Source organism: Dama dama, chromosome 19 (assembly GCF_033118175.1).
Source record: "Dama dama isolate Ldn47 chromosome 19, ASM3311817v1, whole genome shotgun sequence".
NCBI classification, from domain to species: Eukaryota; Metazoa; Chordata; class Mammalia; order Artiodactyla; family Cervidae; genus Dama; species Dama dama.
The window spans coordinates 37,569,800-37,597,642 of NC_083699.1; the positions used below are offsets into that span (position 1 = coordinate 37,569,800).

Genomic DNA, 27,843 nt, shown 5'->3' on the forward strand with positions numbered 1-27,843 from the left:
TGGAGTTCCCCTGGAGTTCATATTCACCTGGAAGCTCAGAATATGGCCTTATTTGGAAATAGACTGTAGTTACTGGCGTTAATACGAGGTCATTCTGGATAAGAGGTCATTGTTCTAAATCCAATGAGTAGCATCCTTATAAGAGGAGAGGACGCAGAGATACACACAGTGAAGAGGCCATGTGATGACAGAAGTAGAGACTGGAGTAAACAACTACCAGCCAAGGAACCCCGGGGATTGCTAGGGGCCACCTAAAGTTAGCAAGAGGCAAGCTTCTTCCTTAGAGCCTTCAAGGGACCACGGCCCTGCTGACACCTTGATTTTGAACGTCTGGTCTCAGGAACTTTGAGAGTAAATTTCTGTTGCTTTATGCCTCCCAGTTTGTATAATTTGTTACAGCAGACCTAAGAAACAAATGCAGTATTTAACCCATATTCTGCTTACTGTGCATTAAGCCCATTGTTTTGGTCTCTTCTCATCCGGTGGCCGGAGTGTTGGAGCTTCACCTTTGGCATCGGAGCTTCCGGTGGGTGTTCAGGGTTGATTTCCTTTGGGGTTGGCTGGTTTGATCTCCTTGCTGTCAGGGGGACTGTCAGGAGTGTCTTCCGGCACCATAGTTCGGGGGCATCGATTCTTCAGTGTTCGGCCTTCTTGGTGGTCCGGCTCTCACATTCCTACATGGCTACTGGTAGGGTCGTAGCTTTGACTATACAGACCTTTGTCGGCTAAGTGATGACTCTGCCTTTTAATACACCGTCTGGGTTTGTGGTAGCTTTACTTTCAAGGAGCAAGTGTCTTTTAACTTCATGACTGCAATCATGAAATGTAATATACATATATTAAATTATTTAATCCTTACAACCAATAGAAGAAAGACCCTTTCAGTGTGCCTTCAGGTACACAAGATGAATCCATGGAAAATTTCTCCAACTGTCGTTGGAAAAATCTGTACCAAATCCTTGACAGGATTCTGGACATTTCTTCTCAATGATTATCCTAGCTGAGCACAGAGTGAAATTAGGAAAAAAAAAAAAGATAGGTCCAGAAATTCTTTTATTCTTCCCTTTAAGAGAGAGAGCCTAATTCCTCTCCCCCTGAGTGTGGGTTGGGTCCTAATGACTTGCTTCTAATGAAAGATTAAAGGGAAAATGAGGGCATGCAGATTTGGAGACCAAGTCAGGGGTTAGCAAACTATAGATGTGGGTCGGCCGCCTATTTTTATGAATCAAATTGTATTGGAATGAGTATCCCCATTTATGTACCTGCTTTGCACTGAAACGACTGAGGTAAGCAATACAGACCCCATGGCCTAAGGTAGTTACTATTTAGCCTTTTCAGAAAGTTTGTTAATCCTTGAGCTGGGTCACAAAAAGCACTGCAGCTTTTTGCCTGCTCTTGATAACTTGCTTTGGGGGAAGCCATCTGCCTTGTCACAGGCAAATTCCTGTTGTTAAGGAACTGAGGCCTCTTACAAACATCTATAAACAGTCTTGGAAGTACAGTTGACCCTCAAACAATGTGGGAGAGAGGGTGGTTCAAAAATCCGCCTGTAACTTAACTTACAGGCAGCCCTCTGTAGTTATCTCTATGGTTTCACACCTAGAGATCCAACCAACCTCAGATTGCGTATTACTGTAATATTTTTTTAAAGCCACAAGTAGTTTTTAAAAAGGCACACATAAGTGAACCCACACAGTTCAAACCCATGCTGTTCAAGGGTCAACTTTAGTTCCTCAAACCCCAGGCAAGCTTTCAGGTGACTGCATCCCGGTCAATAACTTCACCGAAACTTCCTGAGAAACCCTGAGCCGGAACCACCCACCAGGCTGCTCCCAGATCCCTGCCCTTCAGAAACTAAGTGAGATAATAAGGGTTTGTTGTTTTAAGCTGCTCAGTTTGGAGCAATGCTGCAATACATAACCAATTCACTCATCCTCCCCTGCTGCAGTTTTCCATGCTGCCTATGAGCTGCTCTGTGTGTCTTATCTATGCCTCTGGCTTTGTTGTTTTAGAAACACTGGGAAATAAGACCTTTATATAAAGAAACTCCCAGATGACATGGATAAGATTTAGGAAACAAAAGATATTGAAAGACAAGGGCTCTATTTTATATTTTTCATAATTCTCCTTACTAACTAATACAGTACTGTGAGTGATTCAGTTCAGTTCAGTCCCTCAGTCATGTCCGACTCTTTGCGACTCCATGGACTGCAGCATGCCAGGCTTCCCTGTCCTCCACCAACTCCCAGAGCTTGCTTAAACTTACATCCATCGAGTCAGTGATGTCATCCAACCATCTCACCCTGTGTCGTTCCCTTCTCCTCCTGCCTTCAATCTTTCCCAGCATCAGGGTCTTTTCCAATGAGACAGTTCTTTGCATCAGGTGGCCAAAGTATTGGAGTTTCAGCTGCAGCATCAGTCCTTCCAATAAATACTCAGGACTGATTTCCTTTAGGATTGACTGGTTTGATCTTGCAGTCCAAGGGACTCTCAAGAGTCTTCTCCAACACCACAGTGCAAAAGCATCAATTCTTAAGTACTCAGCTTTCTTTATAGTCCAACTCTCATATCCATACATGACTACTGGAAAAACCATAGCTTTGACTAGACAGACCTTTGTTGGCCAAGTAATGTCTCCACTTTTTAATATGCTGTCTAGGTTGGTCATAACTTTTCTTCCAAGGAGCAAACATCTTTTAATTTCATGGCTGCAATCACCATCTGCAGTGATTTTGAAGTCCAAAAAAATAGTCTCTCACTGCTTCCATTGTTTCCCCATCTATTTGCCATGAAATGATAGGACCAGATGCCATGATCTTAGTTTTCTGAATGTTGAGCTTTAAGTCAGCTTTTTCACTCTCCTCTTTCACTTTCATCAAGAGGCTCTTCAGTCCCTCTTCACTTTCTGCCATAAGGGTGGTGTCATCTGCATATCTGAGGTTATTGATATTTCTCACGGCAATCTTGATTCCAACTTGTGCTTCATCCAGCCTAGCATTTCGCTTGATGTACTCTGCATATAAATTAAATAAGCAGGGTGACAATATACAGCCTTGACATACTCCTTTCCCAATTTGGAACCAGTCTGTTGTTCCATGTGTGATTGATTACTGCTGCTGAACTTGGCTGTGACTAATAAAGTGTTAGGCTTATAAAGCATGTTTATTTGAGTTATTAGGCAGAATGTTTGCTCTATCATGTTACTATTATTTATATGAAAAGGTGTGTTTGAGTATGCCATCATAATCTTTATTGAATGCACTTCAAGAGTTTTAGTTGCTTTTCTTAAATTTTAACCAAGTTATCTCTAGTTAGGATGGTGTTGAGTTCTGTGGGTGTATTAGTTTTCTACTGATGCATCACAATATTATTTTAGTGGCTTAAAACAACACCCACTTATTATCTCAATTTCAGTGGGTCAAGACTCTGAATGTAGCCTAGTTAGGCCTCCCACTTAGGGTCTTACAAGGCTTTAATCAAGGTGTTGGCCAGGGTTGGAGTTTCATCTGAAACTTGCCTGGGGTACCCCTGTGGCTATTGACAGCATTCAATATCTTGGGGTTGTAAAACTGAAAGCCTCAGCTTTCTGTTTTGGGTTGTATTTTTTTATTTTTTTTTTTGAGTTGTTATTGCCTGTTGTCTAGAGGTGTCCCTCAGCTAACAGAGAGCACCCACACTTCCTTGCCATGTGGGGTTACCTAATAAGGCCATTTGCTTCCTCTCAGCTAACGAAGGGAGAAACTCAGGCAAGACATGCAGTCTGGTTTTCTATAATATCATCACATCACTATGTGCATGTGATCAGTACCTTCCCCTACCTTTACGGTGTTCTCTTGGTTAGAAGCAAGTCTCACTGTGAGCCAAGGAAAAGCATTAGTAGGTGGGGATCACAGGTGCCTAGTTTCTGCCAGCTCTTGGCATATAGTGTTCTTTCAAGAAGTTTGGTGGTAGAGGACAGGAAAGTGAGTAGATAAGTCGGAGGAAAATTTTGAAAAGGAGCAACAGGAACATGTTTATAGGCAAAGGAGAAAGCATAGCCAATAAGAAGAGACTGAGATGATACATTAATCTGCGCCAAGAGTCTGTTACATAGTAGGTGCTCAGTTATATTAGTTGTCTCATACCTCTCCTTACACAGTGTCTCATTACGTTTTTTTCTTTAAATATATATTATACTACTCTACTGTGTGTCATACATGACAGTAGATACTGTACTAACCAAACTAAATATATCCCTGACCCCTTTGCCTTTGTGCCATCCAGCTTGGAAGCATTATTAGCCATTTCAACAATCACTTCCTTCCAGGCTTACCTCCTCCACCCCTTGTGAACTTTGGCCCTTCTTCCTTTGACTGTGCCAAGCCAGAGTACTCCCCAAATTGTGTTTTCTGCTGCTGTGTTGATTGTTTTGCCTCCTCAGTTGGGACAAACTGCTGATTGGTGGCCTTGAATTCATATCTGTTCGAGTTTCCCAAACCTCTTCTGTAACTTATCATCCTGTCTTACTGCCCTTCTCAGTTGACAGTGCTTCCTGTTGATAGGAAGTTCTCTCAACTTCCTTTCTACTCATCCCATAATCTTTTATTGCCACCTTAACTTGCCTATTTTCTTGCACAACAAAATATGTAGATACCACAAGTATCCCTACCTACCTTGTGGTCAAAGTTTCGGTCATAAACACTCCCACCTCCTCAAAGCGTATTCCCAGCCACGAGCGTCCCTCACTGTAATGAAAAGACATACCACCCTCTGTAGCAGAATATATTACAGAATCATTGCCAAGCCATCTGTGCCTTGATGTTTGATATCTCCCCTAAAATTAGAGGGGGAAAAAAGAAGTTTTTTAAAGTTCAAGTAACTTGAATGTTAAAATAATAGAGTGTATTTATTAAATCAGCAAGTCTTAAAACTTAATTTTGTTCCCAAAGTAATGTACTTCATAGAAAATTTAGAAATTTAGATTAAAAAAGAAGAAAATAAAATTATCACTATCCCTGCATCCAAATAACTATGGTTAACATTATATTTATTCTTCTAGTCATATATGTGTGTTAGATTACATGGTACCAATTATCATGTTTCCATCCTTATCCGTATTTTGTTATGAATATTTTATCTATTTTTATATATCAATACTTTAATATATAGTTTGTAAAGCTTTTAAATATTTTTAATTTTACTTATTTAATAAAACTTCCCTTTACGGGTATTTTATTTTCCCAATGATTTATATTTTAAATAATTACATGATGAAATCTTTATAGCTAGGCCCTTTTTGCAAATTCTTGATTATTTGTTTAGAATAATTCCTTGAAGTTTAATTTTAGATCAAAGAATATTTACATTTAAGCCCACTGATACCTGCTATCAAATAACTGTACTTCAGAAAGGTTGTAAGAAGTATTTAACCATCAGCAGTGTGTAAGAGTATCTGTTTTCCCATACCTTTTCCAAGGCAGTGTATAAAACAATCTTAGCCACTTTGCAAGGAGAAACCGGTTTTTCATTTTGATTTAATTTACATTTTTTGATACTGAAGTCACACTTTTCCCTTACTATCCGTTGTATATGTTTTTTTGTAAATTGTCTGTTCATGGACTTTTTCTTCTTCCCTTCATCTTATTTGCATGTTTATCTACTCTATTATTTTTTGAACTCACAGTTGTTCAAATTAGTGACAGTGTATTTTGTTTTTTCTGGTAGCTATGAATGGTAGCTTTCCTTTAACACAAAGGACAAACTGATTTTTCTCTTTTAATTTGTTTATTTGGTGGCCTCGAGTCTTAGTTGCGACACTTTGGATCCTCATTGCGGCCTGCGGACTCTCTAGGTGTGGTGCGCAGGCTCAGTTGCTCCGTGGCTTGTGGGTTCTGATTTCCCTGACCAGGAATCAACCCCACATCCTTGCTTTGCAAGACGAATTCTTAGCCACTGGACCACCAGGGAAATCCCTGCTTTTTCCATGAAAAATAGACTAGAGAAAAATGACATACACATATATGGCACACATATATACATAGGTATATATACAGATATGTGTGTGTGTGTATGTCTTTCAAGCATAGCTTAACAAAGCCACTTAATACGGTTCTGTGTAATTATTGACTTTCTTTATGCAGTATTACCTTATTGATCATCATTCAAGGTTTTGGAATAATTAGTCATTTAATAAAGTAAAGCATAATGACATTAATCTCAGTCTACTTGTCTGACTTGTAAATTTTTCCTCAGTAATATTATTGTATTGGATTTTCTCTTTTAAGTTTTTCAAACATTCTTCAAGTTTGCAGTAGGTGGCAGCAACAGAAAGCATTCTTTCATTTGGTTCAAAATGTAATCAGGCATACATAGGGGACAATATAAATGAACTCACCCTAAATATGAAGAGTTTTATGATAGAGGCTACTCCAGAAATGTAAATTTAGCGTGAAATTGGTGAGTATTTCATAGCCCATTTTGGAAGTAAGCTCCAACAAATACTCTTTTTGGGAAATTACATTTTATTTCTCAGTGTTGCAGGGTTTACTTATAGCATGTTTTATTGTTTTATTATTTTGGGGAATCTTATTCCCCACCACCTCCTCTTTTTATATTTACAGTGAAAGCTACTCAAGACAACCAGCCCCTTTTCTAGAGGAGTGGCCTTTTCAGTGATGACCCTTTAATACAGAGCCTTGAGTAATTTAACAGACTAAAACTACATGCTAAGAATATGTGGCCTTTTTAGGCCACTGCTTCCATTTTGAGTGGTCTTAGAGCTTCATTGTGCTAATTTTAAAATTCAGGGTCCACACATGTCTCAAGAGTATATGTAATAATTTTCTTTAGATCATAACAGTTCCCCCCAAGTTGGTTTAGCATCATCTATAGTCCATTCAGGCTTCCCAGGTGGCGCTAGTGGTAAAGAACCTTCCTGCCAGTGCAGGAGACATAGAAATGTGTGTTCAATCCCTGGGTCAGGAAGATCCCCTGAGGAGGGCATGGCAACACACTCCAGTATTCTTGCCTGGAGAATCCCATGGACAGAGGACCCTTGTGAGGCTACAGAGTCAGGGGTCACACAGAGTTGAACATTACTTAAGTGACTTAGCACACATGCATAGCCCATTCATGAGAGGGGCAAGCAACACCACTACAAAGGATCTGGGGACACACCGGCTTTTGTTTCCAAACTACAATGACAGGTGGATATTCTGCCCCTAGGACAAGAGTGGTGGCTGTAAGATAAACCTAGTGGCTGTGAGTTGAGGCGGGGAAAAGGTCCACTTGCTGCTGTGGTCATTAATGCTTCCTCCTTAGCAAGAGTACAGCTTAGAAAAGAAGGTTTCTGGTGAAGAACAGCTGTTGTTAGCTAGCCAACACAGAAGAGATCTCTAGGCTTTAGAGGTGGTTTTTAAAAGATTAAAGCATTAAAATTTCGCAGGCTAAGGAAAAAGAAAAATTTCATGAGAATTAAAAATATATTTCGAGCCCCTTGCGTGTTTAACTAGGGTCCAACAGAATTCTTAAGAATTGATTCAGAAATCCTTGAATCATATTTTCTGTATTTCCAAAGCTCTTGTTATCAGGAGAGAAACTGATTCTTGTTTTGTCCAGGTTTTAGTAGTATTGTAGAGGTAAGTTAGTATTTTCTCTTCTGTTAGATTGAAGATAACTTTGGGACAAAAAATAAATAAATAAATGTGATTTTTAAAATTTTCATTGGCTTTTCTTTAGAACTAAGAACAGTATCCTGTTCTAGGAATACTGAGTGAACTGTAACTGACTGTCCAAGAAAAAGAGGTAGCATTTGTGGTCACTCTTATCCCACCAAAAAATACAGAGAACATTCAGGAAATCTAGGATCAACTCCTGACTCAGTGCCACAAATTCCAAGACTATGGACAAATCTTTGAACCTCAGTTTTTTCATATGTAACAAAGAAGAGGACAGAGTAGATTTGAGTTGTAAGGTTTCTCTCAGATCCTTGATTCTCTGAGTCAGTATTCTTCTCAAGATGTCTAGAGCAATAATTACTTATTTATCTCATTCAGGAAATAACCACACACCACCTGGTAACAGTAGGAATACAGACTAAGTAGCGGTAACAGCGGAGAAGGCAATGGCACCCCACTCCAGTACTCTTGCCTGGAAAATCCCATGGACGGAGGAGCCTGGTGGGCTACAGTCCATGGGGTCACGCAGAGTCGGACACGACTGAGTGACTTCACTTTCACTTTTCACGTTCATTCACTGGAGAATGAAACGGCAACCCACTCCAGTATTCTTGCCTGGAGAATCCCAGGGATGGGAGCCTGGTGGGCTGCCGTCTATGGGGTCACACAGAGTTGAACACAACTGAAGTGACTTAGCAGCAGCAGCAGCGGTAACAGAGAGTCTCAAAATTTTGGTGGTTCCAAAAGACGGAATGTTATTTCTGTCTTTATTAGCAGTCCTAAAGTAGGCAGGTACCCCAGGACAGATGGATGGTTCTGATTCATCAAAAAATCCAACCCCAAGGCTACTTCTGCTTCCTTGCTCTGCCATCGCCTGGGGTACCATCATCTTCATGGTAGAAGCTGACTCAGCATGGGACTTAAGAGAGTCCAGCACAAGCAGGGAAGAACCTGCAAGTTAAAAACATACTTCCACTCAAACCCCCCTGGCTAGAACTCAGTCATGTGCTCACATCTACAACCAGGAGAACCGAGAAGTCTTTAGCAGCGTGGCTTGTATCCATCTACAATTTTAAGAGTGGGGTTGGGCATAAGGGTTCTATAACTAACAAGAAAGAGAAGAGATTATATTTTAGGGGACAATCTCCAGCACTGTGCCTTCTGTTATGGTTTTAAACCATTCTGATAATCTTATTTTACTGTTTCTTGTTTTTCTATCTTTTCTAATGAAATAGACTGAGATCAGGACCTGTGATTTATCCCTATATGTGTACCTCACAGCACATGTAACGTATTTTGAACATAGATGACATTCAATAAAAATATGTATATTTTATTTGTATATTGATTTTTCAGAGCTTTTAAGTAAGCACTACGTCCAATAATCTTCCCTTCCATGACGCTGCTCCATCTACTTATTGCTTGTGTAGTGAATGCTACATGTAAAACTTCAATTCTCAACCTAGTTCAGGAGACTATATCAGGACTTAAAAAGTAGTAAAATTTTAAAATACATGTTACAGATAAATTGATTGATTGGGGGCAGGTTGCTACTAATAGCAATTACTATCTTTTTTGGGTAGTATGATTATGTGTAATGGAAAACCAAGAGCTTTGCAGAGTGGCTTCAACATTTGGTTTTAAGTGTATTCCTTGGACATCACATATGATCATATTTATGAAATACTTTAAAACAGATCTTTCTCTGAAATATTTTGAGGTTCTGTTATCTCTGTTCTCTTCATTGGTGTGCTTAGTCACTCAGTGATGTCCAACTCTTTGTGACCCCATGGACTGTAGCCCGCCAGGCTCCTCTGTCCATGGAGATTCTCCAGGCAAGAATACTGGAGTGGGTTGCCATGCCCTCCTCCAGGAGATCTTCCAAACCCAGGGATTGAACCCAGGTCTCCCACCTTGCAGCAGATTCTTTACCATCTGAGCCACCAGGGAAGCCTGTTCATTTGATGTTAATAATAAAGAGCTGACTGCAGTGCTGAGTGTGGGTTTACACAGAGTGAGCCTGTATATGGATAGCTGTATAAAACTGATTTTAAAAGCAAGCTTTTACACTTTTACAGACTCTGTGTTAACATCTTCTCCACTCTGACTTCCACTTTTTTTTTTCTGCTGCACTTGTATACTGTAATCCAATATGGGAAGGGAAAGTGGTGGTATGTGCCTTACCAATTTTACATTTGGTTTGAACTGCCTTGGAAGAATTGTCCTAGTCTCTAATATCCAGTTTTCCCACATCTTCCCTCTTCAAGTTTACCTCCTTTTATAACTGACTGTAACCACCCAACCCAAAATGATCATTCTATCAGTAAGTGAGGAAGGTTTGGTTCAAGCCCTGGGCAAACTGCAGCATAAGGACAGGGTTTGTTTGTATAAGACAAGCCTTTATTCCCTTTACAAACATGCCAACTTGCCAAAGACAAGCAAATGGCAAATACTGGCTATAGTCTAGACCAGGAAGAGTGGTTCTGAGCTTTCACTCAGCCTCACCTACTTTTCAGAGCTTTCAGTGAGCCTCAACACCAGGCTGTTCTTGGAACATTTTTCTCCAAGGGACAGGACAGGTTTTTTTGTTCTGTTTTTGTCAGCTAAGGGCTTGATCTTACCTTTCTCTGTCAATAGAGGGCAGCAGAGAGCACCACTCCATAGCCTAACTGCTGCAGCTGCTGCTAAATTGCTTCAGTCGTGTCCACCTCTATGCGACCCCATAGATGGCAGCCCACCAGGCTCCTCTGTCCCTGGGATTCTCCAGGCAAGAATACTCGAGTGGGTTGCCATTTCCTCCTCCAATGCATGCATGCATGCTAAATCACTTCAGTCGTGTCTGACTCTGTGTGACCCCATGAACAGCAGCCCACCAGGCTCCTCTGTCCACAGGATTTTCCAGGCAAGAATACTGGAGTGGGTTGCCATTTCCTTCTCCAATAGCCTAACTAGTAGTCCTCAAACTGGGTGAGGCTCAGTCTCCTAGAGCCTACAAAGACAATCAACCCCAGGGACTTTTTTTAGCTATGGCAAAGACTGGGTCTGTTACAGGCATTGTGGTGGGGGTTGCCGGGGGTGTGGGGGGGGGGGGGGGGGGGAGGGGTGGGGGTGGGGGGGGGGAGGGGTGGGGGTGGGGGGGGTGGGGGGTGCGGTGCTAAACATTTTGCCTTATGTAGGAAAGTCCCACACATGGGAGAATATTCCCACCCACGAAAGTCAGTTAACTTCCTTCTGGTATTGTTCTCCAGCCTCAAGTAAAGCATGCCTGCCTAACTTAGCACTTTCACCATTTGTGTTGTTATTCTTCTGACCAAAGCAACCTAATACTACAAACTGGCCTTTTCATCTTTGCATTGTCACTTTTTAAATTCATTTTAAATTTTAGTCATTGAATGACCACAGACAACTCTTTAATAGGAGAGGGGAAAGAGGTAATGGATAGAATTTAAAAAGTATAAGTCACTAGGTTACAGAGTTTAGAAAAAGCTGGATTAGATGAGCCAATCTTCTTGAACCTTAATTTTCTCACATATAAAGTGAGACCAAAATCTAGTTTATTTTAAAATATTTTGTAAATTTTAAAGTGAAGGAGAAGATTGTTTACCCAGAATGTCTAGGGCCAGATTTGTACCCAATTATTATTTTTAGAAATTAGATATCCAAACCTCTCTACTCACTTTTTACTTAGGAGCTCATATCCCAATTAAACAATAGTCGTAGCCAACATCCTGGGGATGACATGGTTGATTCTCACTGGGTCATGAGTCCGAGTGGACTTGGGTCACGTGCCTGTCTTTTCACTAATGTTATAACCAAGTATGTGAGTTGCCCTGCCTTATGTCACATGTTCACTCTTGGAGTCCTGACTTCAGGTGGGGTTGGCTTTGCCTGAACCTCTTGAACTGAGAGTGGGGAAGAGACAGTTTCCTCAAACGGAGAGGATGTAGGGGCAGACTTTAAAAGGGGGCAGTTGTTCCCTGTTTCTATGTTTTGATCTTCAACTATGCTACATGCTTTGTAAAGCTAAAGTGGAAATGCCAACTTCCACTAAAGAAGCAGAGAAATGAAAACAGGATCAGAAGTATAAAAGTTAAATGGTTGTTTTTTTACATGACCTCTCAGAAAGAGTACAAACTCTATATGGATGGGTAAAATATAAAGTTATTTTTTGTTTGTTTGGTTTTTTACCCTTTCAATATGTAAAGTGCCTTCATAAACTCAATATATTATTTTTAGTCCCACAAAGGTTTGGTTTATGGTAACTTGCCAGATTTTGTGTTTTATGGAGTGGTATATTTCAGGGATGTTAAATGTTTTATTTATTGAGAAATCCATTTGCTTTTGATTTGCTTTAATGCATTTTCATTATTGATCAGAGAATTATATCCCTTGTTCGTAATCATCCTTTTGACACAGATAATACATTAAAACTTCACTAAGCTGTTAAACTTTATTCTAAATAGCATAAAAATCTCTAAACAATTGCTTTTTTCCATTTGTCTAGATGTTTTATTATCCTTTGATAAAAATGCTAGACTTCAAATCCACTTAACTCACAATATTCTTCAAAATTTGCTGTAATTATATGAACCTTCAGGATTTTTTCTATCATAAAAATGATTGTGGAATTTATCAACATGAGACTTTCATCTTTTTAAAAGTTAATAGGTGTATTAGTGTTAAGTTTTTATTTATAGTCTACTTTTTCTAAAAGGATGTGCTTATGACATATATATATATACATAACAAGGTTAACAAAGGGAAAATCAAACCTAAAACAAAGGAAAATAAAGCAAAATGATAACCACAAAAAGCTAAAATAAATTATATAGAGATATAGATTGATTGATTTGAGTATAAAGTTGGCTCTGGGTTTCCCTGCAGGGCCAAAAAAATAAAAGGCAATTCAGTGGATTACATTGTTGCCATTTAAAAGGGAAAGCTAATAATTCTTCAAGAACAGAAAAGAGTTTCCCTGATACTGAGTTCTAAAAACAAACTCCTCTTGTGAATTTATTACGTGTGAGACATCATGCAAGATAGTGAACTGTGTAAAAGCAATATGGCTGTTCCTTATAATAAAAGGAAAACTATAACATAGAATGTAGCTTAATGATAGTGACTCTGCTAGGGAGTACTGTGCTAATGATATTTGGGTAGCATGTAGCTTTCTGATGAACTCTCTATCTCCTTTGATGCAAGGACAGATTTTAGTAATATTTATAAGAATGTTTTTCCTTAGATGGTTCTTAAAAATCACTTTCTCAGATAAACATTTCCTGAGAGCTGGACAGCAGCAACAACAAAGTTGGAGTAATAGTCTGCTGAGGTCTTTGAATGTTGAAACTGTCTGAATAAAAAATAAATTAAAAAAAATTTTTAATAAAAAGAATGAGAAGGTAAAAGATGTGATCTGGAGCTCTCTGGATTAGAAGAACTTGCTCAGAGTCCTAGTGTCAATCTACTGTAGTTTAAGTGAAAAATATATATATTATTTGAGGAACCATGTACTTTGAAAACAGGGTAAGTTAAGAGTTAATGTTCTTTAATGGAAGTGGAGAATTCTAGTTAGTGTTCTCACCTATTAGAAAGATTGTTTTTTACATCAGTTCATACAAACTACATCTTTATGTAGAAAAATTTTAACTTTTTTTTTTTTAATAAAGAGAATTTTTGGTCACCTCTCTTAACTTCCTCAGGGTTTTCCCCCTCTCACCTTCAGAACCTCAGAGTATATTCCTCAACTTCCCAAAGAGAAATAATTAGGATGAGCTTTTCTTTGGAAGATGTGTCACTAATGCGTATTTCTAAATTTCTATAAAGATCTGTTCTAGCTTTGTTGTTGTTCAGTCGGCCAGTCGTGTCCGACCCTGTGAACTGCAGTGCGCCAGGCCCCCCTGTCCTTCACCATCTCCCAAAGCTTGCCCAAGTTCATGTCCATTGAGCAAAATAAAAATCTTTGTTTATATTAACAACAGTAAAACAAAACCAGTTACCAGAATCATTTTCTGAGTATCTTCTATATGCAGGTATTGTGCTGAAGTCCTCACATGTTTTATTTTATTTAACTTTCACATAATAGGCATATAGCCTATTATTATCCCCACTTTCTTTTCCTCTTCCAGTTTTATTGAGATGTAATTGACATACAACACTGTATGAATTTAAGACATACAGCATAATGATTCGATTTGCATCATGAAATGATTACCACAATAAGTTTAGTTAAAATCTATCATCTTATGTACATACAAAAGAAAAAAAATAATTTTTCCTTGTGATGAGATCTCTTAGGATTTTGTCTCTTAACAACTTTCATGTATAACATATAGCAGTGTTGATTATATTAATCACATTGTACATTAATTACATCCTTAGTACCTATTTATCATATAACTGGAAGTTTGTACCTTTTGACTACCTTTGTCACCAAAGATGTTATTTATTAATGACTATTTTCCCCACACTGTGCATCTTACTCTAAAAATGAGAAACCAATAGCTTGGTTTACCTAAATTTACATAACTAATGATAATAACCAACAGAGTCAGAATTTGAACCCAGATCTCTTTACTAGCTTCTAGCTACATTGGTGCCTATAAAAGAAATCTGAATCATAATGCATTAGCACTGAGGTCATCATACTCTTTCTTTTTCTTAGTATTTATGACAAAAATTGCCCCTAGGTCATAGTACTTTGAACTTCTCTTAGATTCTGACTTAGTCATTTTCCTTTAAAAACACATTTTTTTCTCTCAAGAAAAAAACCAGCTTTAGAATAGCTCTTTTTTTTTTTCTTGGCCACACCTCAAAGCTTGTGGAATCTTAGTTCCCAGACCAGGGATGGAATCAAGGTCCTTGGCAGTGAAAGCATGGAGTCCTAACCATTGGGCCACCAGGGAGTTCCCATAGAATAGATCATATTTTATGCCAAAATAATTGTGCCTTAACTTGTGTTCTTAAATTTTTTCCTAATAGTGAGTTTTGAATATCTGCTTGGGAAAGGAGACCAGATTATCTTTTAGTCATTACTGAAATTTGAAAAGGTCCATTTGGTTCTTAGAAGAGTTTACTCACCTTGATAACTGGCTTTGTAGTGCTCCATACTCAGTGTGCCTACATGCTGAAATAAAAAATTACTTGTGACTATGGGACTTGGCTTAATATCCCTAGAGTTGCAGTGTCCCATTCAGTAGCCACTAGCCACATGTGACTATTTTTCCATTTATATTCATTAAAATTAAATAAAGCTTAAAATTCAGTTCCTCAATCATAGTAGCCACATTCCACATGCTAATATAATATATGAGACAGTGCAAATTATAGAACATTTCTGTCATCACAGAAAGTTCTCAGGAAGCATTGCTTTTGGATATACATTTTTCATTGCCCTTTTTCCCTACCTTCCAAATTCTGTGCAAAACAACATTGTTCTCCTTGAAGATTAACTAGTGCAGTTTCTGAGATTTGGGGATACAACTTATCTTCCCAACAGATTTCCCATCATGTTTGACATAGAGAAATTTTTGTTGACAAGGTTATTTCTGCTCTAGGGAGGCATGCTAATCCAGACTAGGTTCATCTTACTAAAACGGCAAGTCGGTAGAGCTAGATAATTTTTATTTGCCAGGTTACGTATTAAACCAACATGTTAGGTGACTGTTATTAGAACCATTATGCATTCTGTTTTGTTGAATTGCTTCAGAGACGTACCCTGGTCTTTGATTGAGTAATGTTGTTTCTATGAAACATAACAGTCAATGTGTTAGCGTCTGTAACAGATTTAACATCTCATTGACATATTTTTTCATAAAGAGGTTACCACTTTCTATTAGTCTGTATTATTTGGAAGTTTGTTGTTGTTTTTTTAAAATATATAAATCCAGTTCTTCTGGTATAGCCTGGTTGGCTTTGATTGCCATTGAAGGAAACAGAGATGCATATTCTTTATCTTCTTTTCATTTGTGGATTCTAAAACAATCTTAGTACATGGACATGATTGATATAGATCAGTGTGGTGCACTCAGGCCTACTAGGAAGGTACCAGTACTCCATTGGTCTTGAGCACACCCATGTCACATGGGTAAATTTCTTTGGTCTGTCTTTTCCATTGTGATATTCCACAAGAAGCTTCTTTAAAGAAATTTGTTGAATATATTGTTTGCTAATGATATGCTGTTGCTTGAGTATATAGAACAGTATGTCTTTCCTGTGTATAAAATAGTCCTGGGAAGTTGGGTTTTTTTCTCCCCAAATGAAGTAAGCAGTGAGCAGTCCTTATTAGTGTCAGGTTTGAACCCTTTATAATCACATAGAAACAAGCAACCACTCTCCTGTCAGCTGTACAGATAACCTGATTGAGACAGCAGACATCTGTTGAGAATGTTCTTGGTCACTGGACACCTATAACCAAGGCCTTATATTAACCACTATTATTCTAGTTTCAAGGATTTGAGATCATTTCCCAAGTTGAAAAAAGCTATGATCAGTATTAGTAAAGTATTGGTAATTGTGAAGTGAAATGATGCTATTCAAGGGCAATAAATTATATTAATCTCCACTTCTGTGTAACTTTGAAAAAATTTAAAATAAAGAGTAAAAAATGAACTCTTCTCTATACTCTGTAATGACCCAAATGGGAAAAGAATTTAAAAAAGAGTGGATATATGTATGTTATAACTGATTCACTTTGCTATGTAGCAGAATATAACACAACATTGTAAATCAACTATACTCCAATAAAAACTTTAAAAGTTTCAAAAAAAAAATTTTCATTGATGATATTAAGCCTCCCCAAAAAAGAGTGAAAAAAAAAAAGCACAGGTTTTTTTTTGTTGTTGTTTTTTCTTGTACTAAGTTGTATGAGTTCTTTGTACTTTTTAGAAATTAACCCTTTATCAGATAATATATCTGGTTTACAGATATTTTTTCCCACTCTGTAGATTGCCTTGTCTTTCTGTTGATTGAAGCTTTTTAGTTTGATACAGTCCCACTTGTCTATTTTTGCTTTTGTTGCCTGTGCTTTTGGTGTCATTTCAAGAAATTATTGCCAAGACTGATGTCAAGAATGGATAAAGGACTTCAACAGACAGCTCTCCAAAGAAGACATACAAGTAGCCAGTAGGTATTAATATGTGAAAATGTGTCCATCATCACTGATTATCAGGGAAATGCAAATCAAACCACATTGAGATATTACCTCACACCACTTAGGATGGCTTATTATTTTTTAAAAAGATAACAAGTGTTGTAGTGAAATTGTAACCCTTACATACTCTTGATGGGAATATAAAACAGGGCAGCAGTTATGAAAAACAGTATGGAGATTTCTCATAAAATTAAAAATGAAACTACCATAGGACCCAGCAATCTCACTTCTGGGTATATATTCAAAAGAAATGAAATCAGGATCTCAAAGAGATATCTACACTCCCAAATTTATTGCAGCACTCTTCATAATAGCCAACATATGAAAACAGCCCACGTGCCCATCAACAGATTAATAGATAAAGAAAATGTATATGCCTACAATGGAATATTATTCAGCTTTTAAAAGGGAAATTCCACCATTTGCAACAACACTGATGAACCTGGAGGACATAACACTAAATGAAATAAGCAAGTCACAGAAAAAGACAAATGTTGCTTGATTATATGAGTTATCCAAAATAGTCAAACTCATGAAAGCAGAGAATATAATAGTAGTTTCCAGAGCCTGAGAGGAGAGGGAAATGGGTAGTTGTTATTCAACAGGTATAAAGTTTTAGTTATACTAGATGAATAGGTTTTAAAGATCTGTAGTACAACATGCCTGTAGTTAACAATATGGTATTTTATTGTGTAGTTCAAAACTTGCTGAGAGTAGATCTCATGTTAAGTGTTTTTGCCACAAAAACCTATAGCAGCTATAACAAAAAACCCAAAGGAACACATGAAACTTGGAAATGTTAGATATGTCTACTACTTTGACTGTGATTATGGTATCAGGGGTATTTGCATAGTTCCAAACATCAGTTGTACACATTAATTATATGTAGTTCTTTGTATAGCAATTGCACATCAATAAAGCTGTTAAAAATTTTTAAATAAGAAAAAAAATTAATGTCGTGAGCTCTTTGGATGAATTTAATTACAGCTATTTTTGTTATTAGTAATAAGACATTTTACTAAAACCAAAATCTGCTCAAAAAACATTATAAGCTCTTTGGATCTGTGTCTTAATTGAATGTCAGAAGTGTAATAAACCAATGAGGAAATGTCCTACCTTATTTAAAACGTAGCAGTAAATTACTCTTTCACACTCACTTCTGATTCATCACAAATGTCCGTAAGGTGATACTGTTCTGTGAAACAATTCCATTTGTTATATTTTCTTACCTATTTCCTTAATCACTAGGTTATTATTCCCATTATTATTTCTCTACTATTTTGCTTTTACAAGTCTTGGTGTACATCTACCAGGCATCAGTTTTAGAAACTCTCTGACTTTGATTTGTTTTTATCACATCAGGTGAGGCACAGTATTGAACAGCAAGAAAAAGGTTAAAGAAAATAACTGACGAATAAAAGACTGTGCTATCTTCTATATGAGTTTTTGGTAGCACTGATGCCACCAAAATTCTCTTTTGATTCCCTCATTCAATAGCAATAATAATGTGCTCATGACTATCACAGCTTGAAGCACGCACGCAGGCACACACACACAGACACACACAGCCGCCGCCGCCACCCCTTACCCCCCTCCTCACGCTGCCTCTGTCCTAAGGCAGTGGCAGACGCCTGATTGGTGGGCTGTGTTTATTCTGTGAGCAGATTCCTTCTGAAAGAAGGCAGGCCATGACTGCCTGAAGCCTATTGGCCGGGACTGCTCTGGACCCTCCCTTTCTTTTTCACTGCACACACCACAGCGAAGTCTGTGCGGAATCCTAAACCAGCCCAATTTACATCCATTCATGAATCTGTGACGTCAGCAAGCCTTCGGGCTTCTCTGCGGTGGGCTGGAAGATTGTGTGGGTGGAATCCCCCTCCTCCTTATTTTTCTAATTCTGCAAAGCTTTTTAAATGAACCTTCCATCTTTTTTAAAGCAAGAAACTGGACCGGCATGTGTAGGAATTCTTCATTGTTGTGAGTATCGCACTCTGTCTTTCTGTTTCATCAGCATTTATTTCACAAGGACAGATGGAGAATGTGTTTTTGATTTGAGGTGATTAGAAAACTGATATTATTGAGGGAGACACAGTGAGAGAGAGAGACAGAGACTGAGGCAAAGAGAAACCTGAAACCCCGTTAGAGCTAAGAGTCTCTGAAACTGACAGCTGGTTTTCTTTTGCTCGTCTGCATGCTGCTAGACGTGGACATTTTTCATTTACGGTTCTGCACGTTACCTCTGGATGGGGGTTTGGCTTTCCTTAAAGAGAGCTCCATCTCTCTGAGAGATGATGTGAATTGTATTAGAGGAGAAGCACAGAACTGGGACCAGAAAGGTGCTGGGGATAGCCGGGCCAGCTAGACGGAGCAGGTTCTAGCTCCTGAGCACTCGTCTTCCTTTCCGCCGTCCTTTCTGTTGTGTCTCACCCTTCACCTTGCCTTTGTTTCGCAATTGTATAACAGTCAACATCTTGAGATTGTAGTTTGAGGAAGATGAATACCAGTTCAACCTTCCCCCCACCCCCCTACAACAAGCTTTTATTATGGGAGCTGTAGTGGTCTATTTATGCATGTTTGCAGCTCTTTATGTTACTCTACACGTTTTATTTATGTTTTCAAAAACCTAAAACCTTCACCAGAGGCATCAAGGGAATTATCTTTAAATTCTGACTTGTTTAATATTCCCTAGTGAAAACTAAGAAGTGGTTTCTTAATATAACCTGTAATTATATGCATGGAAATGCACATGAGCATTTTTCTAAGATAAACTTCCAACTGATATTTGTTTATTCCACTGTGTCTGGGAAACATGGAAAACTTCTGATACGTTCCAAGTGTTAAGTTGGTTCGATAGTTTGCTTGGAGTTTTAACAAAAAGTGTCTGAATTTGTTTTCCAAGGCTTTGGTTGATTCTGGTGAAAGCTGTGGTAGTAAAGAAGAGGGATGTGCCATTGTGACATGTTCTGCCCCTGGGGCAGCTCCTCAACACGCATAATCTAATAGCATTTTCCAACTGCCTCACTTAGAGCAGTTCATAGTCTAGTCAGCAGCATGTACCTGGTTGTTCTTTCCAATGAGATAGAACACAAGAAGTCTTATTTTTTTTTTATCATTCAGCCTTGTCTTGTTTACCTTGTATAATCAGTACTTACTTTTGAAGTTTTCATATTATAATCTGCTCATGAAACAAGGCTTCTAAATTATGGCTCTAACAATATCTTTTGAATTATTCTTATTAATGAATCTCCCAACTGTGAACTTATTTCAGAATTACCTGAGGATTTAGAATTTTCTTTTATTTCTCATCTTTGGTATTGTCCTCACTCAATTTGTTTTTCCTGAGTACATTTGAACTCACTAGAATTATAGAAAGGAAAATTTCTGCCTGCTTTTAAACAAGATTTTTGTCCTATGCTAAGAAAACTATGGTGTCATGCCTTGCTATTTTTTATCTGCAGGTTGAATAAATAACAAAATTCCCAACATTTGTAAACACCTTGACTTATTTCAGCATGTTTTGAGTATGTACCTTCAGATACATTGTTGAAAGTAGCAATTTCAAAGTTATTTTAAATTATTAAAGACTTTTAAGTCACTGCTAGATAAAAAGACTCCTTAGGATTTTTTTAAAAGATGTGTTTACAGGGACACGTTCACTGCTGGTCCGTTGGTTAAGACTTCACGCTTCCATTACACGGGGCATGGGTTTAATTCCTGGTGGGGGAACTAAGATCCTACATGTTGTGTGGTGTGGCTAAAAGCAATAATAAAAAGAAAAAAAAATGTGTTAATCAGACTCATCTTAGGAAATGTTCATCAGATTTCGATATACATTTTGCCAAAGAGAGCTTTATTTCCATGAAAGAAATCTAGTCTGCCCTTTGGTTTTATTAAAGTAAAACTATCCCTTTAAGGCACAGAGTGGATATAGTCTCCCTCTCTCTCCACTCCTAGTGGCTGTATTCTAAATGATATTTATTTTCATGTATAGTGTACTTGTAGGGAAAAAAACAATAATTCTTAATTGTTTAATATCAAACAATAAAATCCTGTGTATCAGTGACTGTCAATAGATGGCTTTCTGTTTAAAAATTGAAGCTACTCCAGAAGTAGGAATTAATTTATTTAGTAAACAAAGTCAGTCAAACCAGAGCCGTGTCCTGGGGAGCTGTCAAAAGAAAGGTTCCTAAGGGCCAGCGGCCACATCAACTTTATGTGGTGAAACAACCATACTTTGAATGGCAGAACCGGTCAGTTTGGTTTGCACTGGCTACCTATCTTCTCTCTATATGCTACAACTGAATTAATTGCTTGGTGAGTTTAAATGAATCATGATAGTCAAGATGACCAATTCTGCCAGGTGGCAGCCTGACTCTTACAATTTCGGTTAAAATAAAAAACATTCACCAAGAACACTCTTTTACTTTAAAAAAAAAAAAGTCATTTAAATGATCTCACACTCCTGCTCTGTGTCAGTTATTATTCCTTAATAACTGTGGGGGAAAGAAAGAATTAGAAGATACCATCTTTACCCCTAAGGAATCTAGAAGGTAAGATGCCATATATTTTGAGTGTTGTGGTTCAAAAATTGGTTTTTGTAAACAGACATTAAGATTAGAATTACCTGGGGGAACTTTCTGTCTTTCCAATCCAATGGTTTTTAGTACGATCACAGAGTTGTTCAACCATCTCCACAGTCAACTTTAGAACATTTTCATCATGCAAGAAGAAACTGTCTACCCATTATCAGTCACTCCTCATTTCCCTTCAACTCTCAGCCCTAGGCAACAACTAATCTACTTTCTCTACACACATACTTGCCTATTCTGATCATTTCTTATAAATGAAATTATACAGTATATAGTCTTATTTGACATCAGTTGACCTTTGAACAATGTGTGAAGGGAGTTAATCTGATTATAATTTGTACTCATCCCTCTGTATCCACAATTCTGCATCCTTGGTTTCAACCAACCATGGACTGTATAGCAGTGTGCTATTCACAGCTAAAAAACTATAAGTGGAGCTGTGCAGTTCAAACTCACGTGGTTTAGGGGTCAGCTTTGTTCTCTTAGTATAAGATTTTCAAAGTTTATCCATGTTGTAGCATATATCAGTGGTTCATTCCTTTTTATCACTGAATAATATTTCATTGAATAGCTATACCACATGTTACTTACCCATTTATCAGTTGGTGGACACTTGTGTTCTTTCCACTTTTTGGCTGCTATGGCTGCCAAATGTACAAATGCTGTGTACATTTGTGTGCAATTTTTGTGTAAACATGTTTTTATTTCTTTTGGGTATATACTGAGGAGTAGAATTGTTAGGTCATATGATAACTGTATGTTTACTGTTTCCACACTTTTTCCACAAACCATTTTCCAAAACAGCTACACCATTTTGCATTTCCACTAGCAATGTATGAGGGTTGCAATGTTCATCAGCAAATATTATTATCCATCTTTCTGATAAGAGCAATCTTAGGGAGTTTGAAGTGGTAGCTCATTGTGATTTTGGTTTACATTTCCCTGATGGGTAATGATGTTCAGCATCTTTTCTTTTGCTTATTGGTCCTCTGTATTTCTTTTTTGGAGAAATATCTATTCTCCCTAAGATCCCTTGCTCATTTTAAAAAATTAGGTTATTTATCTTTTTATTATTGAGTTTAAGAGTCCTTTATGTATCTTGGATATAAGTTCTTTATCAGGTATGTGGTTTGTGACTTTTTTTTTTGTTTTGTGGGTTGCCCTTTCATTTTCTTCATGATATTATTTATAGGACCAAATGTTTTAATTTCTATTTTTGTCATTGTTGCTTGTGCTTTTGGTGTCATACCTAAGAAGGCTTTGCCTAACACAAGGTTATGATGATTTACTCTATGTTTTCTTCTAAAAGTTTTAAAGTTTTTGTTATTACATTTAGGTCTGTGATCCATTTTGAGTTAATTTTTGTGAATGGTATAAGGAATGGTTCGACATGATTCTTTTGAATGAGGTTATCTACTTCCAACATTTGTTGAAAAGACTATTCTTTTCCCCACTGAATTGTCTTGGCACACTACCAGGGAACTTAAAAAAATACTGATGCCATGCTCCTGCCTCCAGAAATTCATATTTAATTGATCTGTGGTGGGGGCCAAATATCTGCATTTTTAAAAAGCTCCACAGATGATTCTAATGTGCAGCCAGGGAAGAAAACTATTTGTATAGATAGAAGGTTAGCCTCACAGAAGAGAGACACTATTTCTGAAACAGGAGACAGGATGAGTGAAGACATAGAATTCTGATGTGGAATGAAGAGAGGAAAAGAAAAATTAAGATTCATACTGGAAGCATGGGATTTCTTGCTAAGTACGTGTTAGTCATTTTCAAAGAATGAGGGCATCATTGGAGGTTAGTGAAATATGTTAAAGGAAGAGAAGGAGCTTATTAAGCAACCTCTACATGCTTGTAAGTCTTTTGGGAGCTTTCCCATAAATTATTTCATTTCAAGTATAATCCTCATAATATGAAGTGAGTACTACTACTCCCATTTTATCGATGAGAAAACAGGCTCAGAAAGATTGTCAACGTAACCAAAGACACCACATAGTGCACATTAGACCTGATTTTTAAACCCAACTCTAATTCTTGGGGGCTTCCCTGGCTGTGGTGTTGGAGAAGACTCTTGAGAGTCCCTTGGACTGCAAGTAGATCAAACCTGTCAATCCTAAAGAAAATCAGTCCTGAATATTCGTTGGAAGGACTGATGTTGAAGTTCCAATACTTTGGCCACCTGATGCAGAAAACTGACTCATTCGAAAAGACCCTGATGCTGGGAAAGATTGAAGGCAGGAGGAGATGGGGACTACAGAGGATGAGATGGTTGGATGGCATCACCAACTTGATGAACATGAGTTTGAGCAAGCTCTAGGAGTTGGTGATAGACAGGGAAGCCTGGCGTGCTATAGTTCATAGGGTCGCAAAGAGTCTGACACGACTGAGCAACTGAACAGAACTGGTAGCTCAGATGGTAAAGAATCTGCCTGCAGTGCAGGTGACCTGGGTTTGATCCCTGGGTTGAAAAGATCACCTGGAGAAGGGCATGGCAACCCACTCCAGCATTCTTGCTTGGAGAATCCCATGGAGAGAGAAGCCTGGTGGGCTATAGTCCATACAGTCACAAAGAGTCAGACACAACTGAAGCAATTTAGCACACACTAATTCTTAATCCCATTCTCTGTCTCTGTATACCATGAATTTTGAGCATTGAGTTCTACCATCAATCAAGATTGGTCCAGTCCAGCATGAATCTAAATCTTCTCTAGCAATGGTCTGGACTGGACAAACAGTAAGATAAGTTGGACAATGGGGTAAAGTGTTGGTGCAGTAGGTGCAGTGGAAGATAAGAGGGTGAGGTGAATGATAATTATCATGCGTTAACTAATCATGGAGCTCACCCTGACTGTATTCTTCTTGGGTGTAGCTGACAGGAAAAATCCTAAGAGGACAGAGGGCCACAGGAGAATGATTGAAGAGATTGATGAGGAGACCAGGGTGGAAACGAGAATATATCAGATATACTTGGCAGGTGTAGAAATGTTGGCATTTATTTAATCAACAAATATTTATTGAGCATTTTCTGTATATTCAAGGTACTGGGGACCCAGAAAGAGAAAAAAATGAAACAAAAATTATTGCTCTCTTGGGGAGCTTATTTTACTGGGGAGGACAAGAAGTGAATAAGTAAGTTATGTTTAGACTATTATAAATGTAAAGGAGAAAAATAAAGGTAGGAGGGGAATAGAGGGTAGGGATGAGGTGAAATCAAAAAGGAACCATGTCATCATTTGGTTTATGTGCAAATGTAGATTCCTCAAGGAGACTAAGGAACCATCAAACTGAGGGTGCAGTGGCTGACCATGCCAGGCACTTTGGGTTTATAAAGAAAGCAACTTCTAAGTACTAAAACTCAGAGTGACTAGTTAGCATTAACTTTTTGTTCAGCACCTTATATATATCCTGTACCTGGTACAGAGCAAACACTTCAGAAACATTTGTTTATTGGATGAGTACAATTTTTTTGGATTAGTAATTTTTCCACTGGTTGGAGGGCAGGGCAGAGATGATGCTTGGGAATTTTTTCAAACTTTGCTTGCTGCCCTTTTAGGATAGATCCTTCTAAGTATGCATGTATACATACAGATGGGGTTAGGGATATCCTTCCATAAATTTCCCAATTGAGAATCATTGCATACTGAGGGATAGTTAACAAGGAGGATGTATTTTAGTGTTCAGATGAATTGGGCCGAGACCATCAGCGTAAGGAATACTGGAGATTCTTACATTTCTCATGCTTTTTATACTTTAGCAGAAGATTCACATGCACCACCTTGAACACAGAGCAAATTGAACCCTTGGTGTATAGTGAAGCTTTTTTAAAATACTAGTTTTCAGTAATGAGGTTCTATTATGCAGTCATTTACCTGCCATCTTTATCTAAAAGATTACCTATATTAAAGTGGATAAAATCAACATGTCTTCTGTTTACTTGCTATAAGACACAGTGATGCAATTGTTTGTTGTTTAGTCGCTCAGTTGTGTCCAACTTTTTGCAACCGCATAGACTGCAGCCCACCTGGCCCCTCTGTTTGTGGGATTCTCCAGGCAAGAATACTGCAATGGGTTGAAGAATTGGACTTGAGACTTTAAGAGCCTGTGTAACAGTCTAAGATCATCCTTGGCAAGATTCCAAGTAGCTCAGCTTTTGAAAATTTTCCCTCAACTTTGGTCTTAATATATGAGATGGAGAAATTGTTCTTAGTGATCTCAACTGTCCTTTCTAACTCTAACATTGTTAGGATTCTTAAAATTTGTTTATTACCTACATCAAGTAGGCAAGTGACAGTTTGTAAGACAATCTTGTTAAAATCTACCTTATTCCAATTTTTTGTAATACTTTTATAGAAGTTTAACTCCCATGGGCTGCTGCTACAGTGGAGGAGGGAAAAGTGTCAGAAGTGTTTGAGGTAAAGATATCTGGGTGAAATCACTTTCAGGTTTGCCTGGAGATTTCCTCATACAGAGAAAATGAGTGCTAATGAGCTCTGACTATGCCATCTTAAGATAGGCCCATTTTAAATGTTATTTGTGTTTGCTATCGTTCTTTATAGTTAAGAGAGAGTTTCCATTTGACTAGTGATTTGATGGTCTGGGCTAATAGGGCATGTGGCAACAGATAATCTAATAACCTCAGTTTGACTGTGTTTTGTAGCCTTTTCCTTAATCTGACTTTTATTAGTGCTCTTAAGAAGCAAACTCAGTTTGGTTCTTTCTGTCCATCTCTCACTACCGCCTATGATTCTCAAATTCAGGCTGAAGTGTGATGAAGGATGAGACTTGGTGAATAAGAAAATGAAGACCCACTAAATCCATAAATGGTACAACCAGGCTTTGAAAAAATAAGATTTTGTTATTTTGTATGAGAGTTGCTAGCCTTTGAAAATTATTTTCACATTCTCCAGATAACACTTTTGTTGCTGGGTTAGTGTTCTGAGTTTGCAGATTTTGTTAACAAAAAAAAAAAATTTTTTTTTTTAATTATAAAATAGAAAACCCCCTCTTAATTTTTGTGCTCATTTCCTCCAGTCTAAAATTTTTCTTATATTCTTTTTATCTGTGTAGTAGTCAAGCAGAGAGGTCTAATGTCTAGTCTTAACATCTGTAATAATTTCATGTAGTGGTTCCATTTAGTAACAACACATATGTGTAGCAGTGTGGCTAAAAACATCTTACAAAAAGCAATCAGTATTGCATACAAACCCTAAGAGAATGTATAGTAACTGCAATTTTAATTATTTAAAAATATAAGGAAAGACAATATAGGACTTCCCACTGACAGATAGTAATTGTCTTCAGTGTGCTAATTTATATTGTGAATTCCTGGGCAGGGGTAATAGCTGAATTCAGCAGTACTAGAAGGACAGTTTTGTGAAATTCTGGATTACAAAAAAAAAAAGGTCAAAGAAGTAAAAAAAAAAAAAAAAAAAAAAATGAGTTGATTAAAAGTGAATGGCTGGAGGCTTCCCTGGTGGCTCAGTGATTAAAAAAAAAAAAATCTACCTGCCAATGCAGGAGACACAGGTTCAATCTGTGCTCCAGAAAGATCCCCTGTGCTGTGAATCAACCAAGCCTGTGGGCCACAACTACTGAGCCTGTGCTCTAGAGCCCGGGAACAGCAACTATTAAGCCCACGTGCTGCAACTACTGAAGGCCGTGGTGCCCTAGAAACTGTGCTCCACAACAAGAGAAGCCACCGAAGTGACAAGCCCACACATCACAACAAAGAGGCGCCCCAGCTTATCATATCTAGAGAAAAGCCCACGCAGCACTGAAGACCCAGTGTGGCCAAAAATAAATAAATAAACTTTTAAGTGAGTTGCTGGGACTTCCCTGGTGGTCCAGTGGCTAAGACTCCACACTCTCAGTGCAGGCAGCCTGGGTTTGACTCCTGGTCAGGGAACTAGATCCCACATGCCACAACTAAAGATTTCATATGCCACAAGGAAGATCTAAGAGCCCGGGTGCTGCAATGAAGACCCAGTGAATGGCTTAGGAAATAGCCAAAGACAAAGGATTGGAGAAAGGTGATAGAGAGCCCAGGGAGACTGAGCCGCTGCTCACCTGCCTAGGCAGGTGGCAGCCAGGCCAGCAGTTTCCACCATAAACCAAAAGAAATGGACCTGAGAACCAGACTGAACAGACCCTTAGAGTCCTAAAGAGGGCTGTCACAGTTGCTGTTACTAAAGAGGACTCAATTTGCCAAATAAGCCCTCTGAGGCTTCTTATTACCCCTGAGGCACTGTGCCTGAGTTTCTAGTAGCTGTCCCTCCTGCGTTTAATGGGACACATTAGGCTATCTGCAGGCGTAGATAACCGTGGATAATTGAGATTAGTGAGATCAAGCCCACTAAAACACAAAACCATGATTGCTTGTTGCAGAGAAAATAATCTTTTGATTAAAGTGAGATTAAGCATTTTAGTAATTAGTTACCAACTA

General features: G+C 38.1%; 1 protein-coding gene across 6 annotated transcripts in view; it reads left to right on the forward strand.

Moving 5' to 3' along the window:
* Positions 1 to 27,843, forward strand: part of MAP3K13 (mitogen-activated protein kinase kinase kinase 13) — a 160,451-nt gene that overhangs the window by 45,938 nt on the left and 86,670 nt on the right. The window contains exon 1 of one of the 6 annotated variants that reach the window (XM_061166748.1): positions 18,563 to 18,780. The exons of the other annotated variants lie outside the window; for them this stretch is intronic. The gene's annotated coding sequence lies outside the window, so the exon portion shown is untranslated. Of the gene's footprint in view, positions 1 to 18,562; positions 18,781 to 27,843 lie in introns of those variants that run through there. 6 annotated transcript variants of the gene reach the window in all.